Raw genomic sequence first — 10,017 nt, 5'->3', positions numbered from 1 at the left:
CCTATGCTCTCGGTTAATCGTGCATCAAATTGTGGCGCCGTTGTCGGGGAATTCACTTTAAGAGCAATGAGTGCTATAATTTTGGTTGTTATAAATATGTGAATACTCGATTTTTGGTTTGCTACTTGGCACTAATTTTAGATATTACTTTTCTTTTAGTTAGTCTTAGTAGTTGTTGATTGTTAAGTTGGTTCTTGTTTTCTTGCCTACTTTTATTTTGCTTTTCATAATTGCATGCTTTGATTGCCTCCTCAGTTGAATGACACAGTCGCTTCCAAACCCGAGCTTGGCCATTTTTGATCCAAAAATTGAAAGAACTTTAACTCGTATAAGGCAAGCTCGGTACTGGCTAGCTATTGTGAATAGTGAATCGGGCTCCCTTGAGGAGCACTCCAATTCACTATCACCACCAATCCGTGACCATCATTCTCCAATCAACGAGGAGACCATATATTAATCTGTGGGGAGTACTGAAATCTCTTTGAGTGACTCAGGTGACACCATCATGGTGGACCCACCTCGAAGGATCACCTTGAAGGAGGCCGGAGCTCCTGATCTTAACTTGCAACCGCTTTAAATTCTGTATCCGGCCTTGGATCTGAATTTTGAGCTCAAATCCATCACGATAAACTTGCTCCCTAAATACAATGGACTAGCTGGAGAAGATCCTCTGAAGCATCTAAAGAATTTTCAAGTTGCATGCGCAACTGCGAGAAGACATGGGGCGGATGAAGCCGCAGTGTTGGTCTTCTCTTTCCCTTTCTCTTTGGAGGGAAAAGCGAATGAGTGGTTTTATACTCAACCGGGTGAAGTTAGATCCAATTGAGACTTGTTGCGTAAAGAATTTTTGGAAAAGTTCTACCCTCCTAAAAAAATAGTCAAGCTGCGAAGAGATGGGGAGACTTTGTATGAATACTGGGAGAGATTCAAGAAGTTGCTGGAGGCTTGCCCTCACCACCAGATTGATGAGTTGGTTCTTATAAGCTATTTTTGTCAAGGAATGCACCACCAAGACAAGCTTCTCTTAGATGCCGCGAGTGGAGGATCATTGACCAAAAACAAGACAGCTGCAGAAGCGTGGGAAGTTATATCGGACTTAGTGGACTCAACTCAGCACTCAAGGGCAAGGAGTCCACAACCAAAAGCTTTGAGTGAAGTTTCTCCCTCCGAAAATGCTATTTTGACAAAGACCCTTGGTGAGATGACAATTTTGTTGAGACAAATCACCCAAGGGCAAAAAATTCCTCAAGCTTTGATAAATGCTCCACCTCAACCTCCAAGGATCGAAGGACCATCAAGAATATGTGGTGTTTGTGCTTGTAATACCCATTACACCGATGAGTGCCCTCAGTTCCAAGAGGATACTACATTGGCGGTAGCCAACCCTTACCCACAAAGGCCCAATTACAACCAAGGATCCTACCAACATGGAGGCAATCAAAATCAAGAGTGGAGGAATAATTCAAACCAAAGGTGGAATTAAGCTCCTCAAGCTCAACCCAACCAAAATGCTCAAGTCTACTACCATCAACATCCCCAAGGTCAACCACCATACCAAGAACCCTACCTACAACCCTACCAACAACCCCTACAATCTCAACCTCAAGTGTTATCAACACCCAAATAGTAGGTCTAACCCTACTCGAGTCAACCAAGCTCTTCCCTCTAATCAACCTCACATGAATAACACAATCCACACCATCATGCAAGAGCAACGAGAGTTCCACATGAAACAAGAAGCGTATATGGCTATAACAGCCGAAGCCCTTTCCCATTTAACTCTCCCTCCTCAAACCACACAAAACACCCAACAAGCCTCAACTTCAAGTAGTTTGCCTTCTCAACCTCAACCTAATTCTAAGAGAAGCATAAATGCCATTACTCTTAGAAGTGGTACTAAACTGGATAAGAATGTTGCTATACCTCCAAAGTTGAGTGAGGAGACAACTAATGAGGAGGTAGGAGAAGAAGTGGAGGTGATAAAGGATGAAGATTAAAGTGTTGACAAGGGCAAGGAAGAACCACCCAAGGTCAATGAGCCAAAGAGAAAGACTTTGCTTGAAGAGCTTTTACCCATTCCATTTCCAACTTTGGCCAAGGCTAAAAAGCAAGAAGAAGTTGATCCTAAAATGGTGGATGTTTTTAAGAAGGTTGAAGTCACGGTCCCTCTCTTCAAGCCATTCAACAAAAAGCCGGTAGATGGTTCTATCTCTTATTTACTTCCTAAAAAATGCAATGATCCCGGCCCATGTTTGGTTACATGTTTGATTCGTGGGATGAAGTTCATGGATTGAATGTGAAATTTGGGGGCGTGCGTAAGCATTATGCCACTCCCAATTTATGAAAGGTTGAACTTGTCACCCCTAAAGAGGTCCGGGGCGAAGTTTGTGTTAGCCGACAAAAGTATTGTGTCAGTTGTGGGGATTGCGGAAAATGTCCTAGTTAATATTCAAGGATTGCTCTTCCCAGTGGATTTTCACATTTTGGAGACCACTCCCATTGACTCAAATAAGCCATCTTCCATACTCCTTGGAAGGCCATTCTTGAAGACGGCCCGTTTCAAGCTAGATGCACATTTGGGAGTCTATTCTTTTGAGTCGGATGGCAAGTTAGTCAAGTTCACTTTGGAGGACTCCAAAAAGCCCGTTCTTAAAGCCTATTCTATCTTTGGGTGCGATATAGTTGAAGATCAACTGGTTGAGTGATGAGCGGATAATTTGTACGCTTTTTGGCATTGTTTTTAGTATGTTTTTAGTAGTTTTAGTTGAGTTCTTAGTATATTTTTATTAGTTTTTAGTTAAAATTCACTTTTCTGGACTTTACTATGAGTTTGTGTGTTTTTCTATGATTTCAGGTATTTTATGGCTGAAATTGAGGGACCTGAGCAAAAATCTGATTCAGAGACTGAAAAGGACTGCAGATGTTGTTGGATTCTGACCTCCCTGCACTCGAAGTGGATTTTCTGGAGCTACAGAAGCCCAATTGGCGCGTTCTTAACGGCGTTGGAAAGTAGACATCCTGGGCTTTCCAGCAATATATGATAGTCTATACTTTGCCCAAGATTTGATGGCCCAAACCGGCGTTCAAAGTCACCTTCAGATTTCCCAGCGTTAAACGCCAGAACTGGTACCTAAAGGGGAGTTAACGCCCAAACTGGCATAAAAGCTGGCGTTTAACTCCAAGAAGAGTCTCTACACGAAAATGCTTCATTGCTCAGCCCAAGCACACACCAAGTTGGCCCGGAAGTGGATTTTTATGTCATTTACTCATCTCTGTAAACCTTAGGCTACTAGTTCTCTATAAGTAGGAAATTTAAATATTGTATTTAGATATCTTGGTAGCTATCTTTGTTCTTATGCTATCTTAGATCATTGGGAGGCTGGCCTCACGGCCATGCCTAGACCTTGTTCTTATGTATTTTCAACGGTGGAGTTTCTACACACCATAGATTAAGGTGTGGAGCTCTGCTGTACCTCGAGTATTAATGAAATTACTATTGTTCTTCTATTCAATTCCGCTTGTTCTTTGTCCAAGATATCACTTGTTCTTCAACTTGATGAATGTGGTGATCCGTGACACTCATCATTATTCTCACCTATGAACGTGTGACTGACAACCACCTCCGTTCTACCTTAGATTGGGTGAATATCTCTTGGATTTCTGATACACGATGCATGGTTGATCGCCTGACAACCGAGTGCTCGCCTGACAAACGAGCCAGCCATTCCGTGAGATCAGAGTCTTCGTGGTATAGGCAAGAACTGATGGCGGCATTCAAGAGAATCTGGAAGGTCTAACCTTGTCTGTGGTATTCTGAGTAGGATTCAATGATTGAATGACAGTGACGTGCTTCAAACTCCTAGCAGGCGGGGCGTTAGTGACAGACGCAAAAGAATCACTGGATTCTATTCTGGCCTGATCGAGAACCGACAGATGGATAGCCGTGCCGTGACAGGGTGCGTTGAACATTTCCACTGAGAGGATGGGAGGTAGCCACTGACAACGGTGAAACCCTTGCATAAGCTTGCCATGGAAAGGAGTAAGAAGGATTGGATGAAGACAGTAGGAAAGCAGAGAGACGGAAGGGAAAGCATCTTCATACGCTTATCTGAAGCTCTCACCAATGATATACATAAGTATCTCTGTCTTTATCTTTATGTTTCATTCATATATCACCCATACCCATTTGAGTCTGCCTGACTAAGATTTACAAGGTGACCATAGCTTGCTTCATACCAACAATCTCCGTGGGATCGACCCTTACTCGCGTAAGGTTTATTACTTGGACGACCCAGTGCACTTGCTGGTTAGTTGTGCGAAGTTGTGTTTATGCCATGGTATTGAGCACCAAGTCTTTGGAGCCATTACTAGGGATTATTTGAGTTGTAGTGATCACAATTTCGTGCACCAAGTTTTTGGCGCCGTTGCCGGGGATTGTTTTGTGTATGGACAACTGACGGTTCATCTTGTTGCTTAGATTAGGTATTTTTCTTCAGAGTTCTTAAGAATAAGTTCTAGTGTTTCATGATGATCTGTTGAAATCTGGCTGGCTGTGAAGCCATGTCTAATCTTATTGGACCGAGGTTTCAACTGATCATCACAAGAGCTTGTTGATCTCTATCAATCTTGCTATTAGAGCAATGATCTGCTAAGGCTTGGCTGGCCATTGGCCATGTCTAGTGTTTTGGACCGAAGCTTTCTTTGAAAGCTTGGCTGGCTGTGAAGCCATGTCTAATTCCTGGACCGGAGTCTTAGACTAACATTGCAATGATTCCTGGAATCCAAACTGAGAATTCTGAAACCTTTATTTTCCATTTTCATATAATTTTCGAAAAAACACAAAAAATTTTCAAAATCATAAAAAACCAAAAATATTTTATGTTTCTTGTTTGAGTCTAGTGTCTCATTTTAAGCTTGGTGTCAATTGCATGCATTCATTCATGTGTCTTAAGGATCTTCAAGTAATTCTTGATTATTTCTTACTCTGATCTTTGAATTCTCTTGACTTGAGTGTTTATGTGTCTCATATGCATTCTCATTAGCGTCAGTAGTATGCAAACTGCTAAGTTTGGTGTCTTGCATGCATTGTTATTTAGTTGCATTTTTTATTATTCTTATTAAAAATCCAAAAATATTTTTAATTTGTGTCTTTTCAAGTCAATAATACAGAGAATTGAAGATTCAGAACATACAGCAGAGGAATTATACAGAAAAAGCTGGGCGTTCAAAATGCCCAGTGAAGAAGACAGACTGGCGTTTAAACGCCAGCCAGGGTGCCTGGCTGGGCGTTTAACGCCCAAAAGGGTAGAGTTTTGGGCGTTAAACGCCAGAATGTGCACCATTCTGGGCGTTTAACGCCAGGATGACACAAGAGGGAAGATTTTGTTTTCAAATCAATTTTTTTCAAGTTTTCAAAGTTTTTCAAAATCAAATCTTTTTCAAATCAAATCTTTTCAATCAAATGTTTTCAAAATCAATTTCTTTCCTTTTCAAAGATACTTGCTAACAATTAATGATTTGATTGAACATTTCAAGTTTGTTGCCTTTTCTGTTGAGAAAGGTTTAAATGTTTGAATCATATCTTTTCTTGTTAGGCAAGTCATCAATTTTTAAAAATCAAATCTTTTTTTTTAAATTGTTTTCAAATCATATCTTTTCAATCATATCTTTTTAAAACTATAACTTTCTAATCATATCTTTTTTTTTCACATCTTTTTCAAAACAGTTTTCAGTCATATCTTTTTGATTTCTGATTTCAAAATCTTTTTTAAAAATCACTTGATTCCTTTTCCACTTTTAGTTTTCGAAAATTATCAATCAATTTTTCAAAATGTTTTTAAAATCTTTTTAATTAATTTTCGAAAATTCTCTTCCCCTCTTCTCACATCCTTCTATTTATGGAGTACCACTCCTTCTCAATGCACAATTCGAACTCTATCTGATTAAGTTTGAATTCTTCTACCTCTTTCTTCTATTTTTCTGTTCTTCTGACACCTCAAGGAATCTCTATACTGTGACATAGAGGATTCCACATTTTCTTATTCTCTCCTCTTTCATATGAGCAGGAGCAGAGACAAAGGCATTCTTGTTGAAGCTGACCCTGAACCTGAAAGGACCTTGAAGCGAAAGCTAAGAGAAGCTAAGGCACAACTCTATGTAGAGGACCTAACAGAAATCTTCAAGGAAGAAGAACCCATGGCAGCCGAAAACAACAACAATGCAAGGAAGGTGCTGGGTGACTTTACTACACCTACTCCCGACTTCTATGGGAGAAGCATCTCTATCCCTGCCATTGGAGCAAACAACTTTGAGCTTAAGCCTCAATTAGTTTCTCTAATGCAACAGAATTACAAGTTCCATGGACTTCCATTGGAAGATCCTCATCAGTTCTTAGCTGAATTCTTGCAAATCTGTGACACTGTCAAGACTAATGGGGTTGACCCTGAGGTCTACAGACTTATGCTATTCCCTTTTGCTGTAAGAGATAGAGCTAGGACATGGTTGGACTCACAACCTAAAGAAAGCCTGGACTCATGGGAAAAGCTAGTCAATGCCTTCTTGGCCAAGTTCTTTCCACCTCAAAAATTGAGTAAGCTTAGAGTAGAAGTCCAAACCTTCAGACAGAAGGATGGAGAATCCCTCTATGAAGCTTGGGAAAGATACAAACAATTGATCTGAAAGTGTCCTTCTGATATGCTTTCTGAATGGAGCATCATAGGTATTTTCTATGATGGTCTCTCTGAACTATCCAAGATGTCTTTGGATAGCTCTGCTGGAGGATCTCTTCATCTGAAGAAGACGCCTACAGAGGCTCAAGAGCTAATTGAAATGGTTGCAAATAACCAATTCATGTACACTTCTGAAAGGAATCCTGTGAACAATGGGACAAATCAGAAGAAAGGAGTTCTTGAGATTGATACTCTGAATGCCATATTGGCTCAGAATAAAATATTGACTCAACAAGTCAATTTGATCTCTCAAAGTCTGTCTGGAATGCAAAATGCACCTGGCAGTACTAAGGATGCTTCATCTGAAGAAGAAGCTTATGATCCTGAGAACCCTTCAATGGAAGAGGTGAATTACCTAGGAGAACCCTATGGAAACACCTATAATTCTTCATGGAGAAATCACCTAAATTTCTCATGGAAGAATCAAGAGAGACCTCAACAAGGTTTCAACAACAATAATGGTGGAAGAAACAGGTTTAGCAATAGCAAGCCTTTTCCATCATCTTCTCAGCAACAGATAGAGAATTCTAAGCAGAACCCCTCTGACTTAGCAACCATGGTCTCTGATCTAATCAAGACCACTCAAAGTTTCATAACTGAAACAAGGTCCTCCATTAGGAATTTGGAGGCACAAGTGGGACAGTTGAGCAAGAAAGTTACTGAACTCCCTCCAAGTACTCTTCCAAGCAACACAGAAGAAAATCCAAAAGGAGAGTGCAAGGCCATCAACATGGCCGAACTTGGAGAGGAAGGAGAGAAAGTGAACGCCACTGAGGAATGATGACAAGTCATCTTAGCCTAGTTTCACTAGTCTTTTTCTTTTGTTTTCACTTAAATTATGCACTTTCTTGAGGCCTAAGCAAGCCAATTTGGGTAGATTTTCAGGCTTCCTTTGATTGAATCAACCATAGATAAATTCATGCTTTTTCATGAGATTTGATGCCATAATGGTTGCATATTTGGATAGAATGAACATCTCATGATTTTGAGCATAGCTTTGATGTGTTTGGTTGATTAATGATAGGAGAAGAAAGCTTGGAGAAAGGTTGAAGTAAGAAGGAATGGCTAGAAGCAAAGAGAGGACAATGAAACAAGTGAAATTGAACCAGGAAGCATAAAGTTGGACTTGAAGTTAGCCCTCAAACTTTTGCACAAACTTTTGGGTGAAAAGTTAGCCTCAAAGTTAGACCCCTAACTTGGAGGCTAACGTGAGAATTGGAAAATCACCCCAGGGCTACTCAACGTTTGCGCCAACGTTAGCCCCCTAACTTGGAGGCTAACGTTGGCATGAAAAATTTGTCCCTGGCCACTCTCGTTTGCGCCAACGTTAGCCCCCTAACTTTTGGGCTAACGTTGGCGCCATTGGTGCATTAGGAATGGCCAACGTTGGAGCCAAAGTTAGACCCCTAACTTTGGCACCAACGTTGGTATCAGCAAATTTTGCTAGCTGATATAAAAAGTTAGCCTCAAAGTTAGACCCCTAACTTTGACTCAAACTTTTACTCCAACTTTTGCAAAACTCAAACCCGGTTCAATTGGTTCACTTTGGTTCCTCTCCAAACTTCAAAGAGCAATCAACCAAGGCCTCTTTCAACCCAATTCCACCAAGAGCAAAGGCCCAACTCAAGACTTGAAGATCATTTGAAGAAAGTGTATAAATAGGATAGAATTCAAGTTAGTCGGAGAGCTTCCTTTTCTTATTTTTCATAGAGCTTTCCTTTTGAATTTTCAAAGAGTTTTAGTTACTGAGTGATCTTTAATTTCTTAGTTTGGGGAAGGAGAATTCCATTCTCTTCCTCTTAGTTTTATTGCTTTCAATTTCAATTACAATTGTCTTGGATCTTGGGTTGGAGAATTGAAGGAATTCTGTTTCAATCTCATCCTTGGATCTCTCTGTTTCTTTACTGCTTACTTGAATTTAATTTTCTGTTAATTGCTCTTCATCTAATTTCTTTGCAATTTACAATTTCCTTGCAATTATTCTTGCTGGATCTAGGAAGGCATTGAGATCTAGACTTGGTTTTCTAGTCTCTGGGTCCTGAGATCTAAATCCCAATTTACATTCTGTTGTTTAATGCTTTCCATGCTCATTTACTTTTCTGTTTAAGATCCGGTTTGATCTAAATCATTCTCTACTTCTCTGCTTGTTGCAATTTTACTTTTCCTTGTTTAATTTCTGCAAATCCAACTCCCAATTCCCTTTACAATTCAAGCCATTTACATTTCCAGCACTTTAAGATTTTGCAATTTACATTTCTTGCAATCTAAGTTTCTGCCATTTAATTTCTTGTTATCTAAGATTCAGCAATTTATTTCCTGTTCTCTTTACTTTCAATGAAATTTAATTTCTGCAAATCATCAATCAATCAACCAAATCTTGATTCGCTTGACTAAATCAACCACTAAACTAAAATTGCTCAATCCTTCAATCCCTGAGGGATCGACCTCACTCCTGTGAGTTTTTATTACTTGATGCGACCCGGTGCACTTGCCGGTGAGTTTTGTGTCGGATCGTTTTCCGCTACGTCAAGTTTTTGGCGCCGTTGCCGGGGATTGATTAGATTGACAATGATTAAGTGAGGTGGTAGTTTAGATCAAGCACTTTTTCTTTATTTTTGACTAACCCACTAACTGTTTGAAGATTTGCCTCTATTAACACGCTAACTGTTTGAGGTTTTGTCACAATTAACTACACTCTATTCTCCAAAAATACCACTGTGTATTCCTTGTGATTGATTTATATGTCACAGGAAAGAAGAGCAGCCAAAGGGAAAGATATCATTGAAGAAGGAGTTTCTGAGAAAGAAGAACACCACAACATGAAGCCGCAACTCATTACATCAATCAAGAAAAATTGTTCTTACAGCGGAAACCCAGTGGAAGATCCTGAACAGCATATATCCATTTTTCTAAAGACTTGTGGTGCTGTTAACCCCAATGGTGTAAATCATGACACCTGTAAGCTCTTGCTATTTCCCTTCTCACTAAAGGATGAAGCTGCACAATGGTTCGAAACCTTTCCCCAGGGAAGTATTACTAGTTGGGACGATTTGGTTACCAAATTTCTGGCCAAATTCTCCTCATCCCAACAAAACATCAAAATGAAAGAGGGGATACATCCATTCACACAAGGAGAGGAAGAACCATTGTTCAAAGCATGGGAAAGATACAAGAAAGCATTTGACAAAGTGGGTCTCCAAGCGTTCTATGAAGGATTAACCCCAGAAACAAGAGGAGCAGTGGATTACGTCTCAGATAACCTTCTCAAAGCAACAGCAGCTGGCCAAGG

General features: G+C 40.1%; 1 non-coding gene across 1 annotated transcript; it reads right to left on the bottom strand.

Moving 5' to 3' along the window:
• Positions 1-6,591: 6,591 nt before the first annotated feature.
• On the bottom strand, positions 6,592-6,699 carry LOC130972494 (small nucleolar RNA R71). The gene has a single exon (XR_009083657.1). It is a non-coding gene; the product is annotated as a small nucleolar RNA R71 (small nucleolar RNA).
• Positions 6,700-10,017: the final 3,318 nt, after the last annotated feature.

The sequence above is a fragment of the Arachis stenosperma genome, chromosome 3 (genome assembly GCF_014773155.1).
Source record: "Arachis stenosperma cultivar V10309 chromosome 3, arast.V10309.gnm1.PFL2, whole genome shotgun sequence".
Lineage (NCBI taxonomy): Eukaryota > Viridiplantae > Streptophyta > Magnoliopsida > Fabales > Fabaceae > Arachis > Arachis stenosperma.
This window is presented reverse-complemented; position numbering and strand designations above follow the sequence as displayed.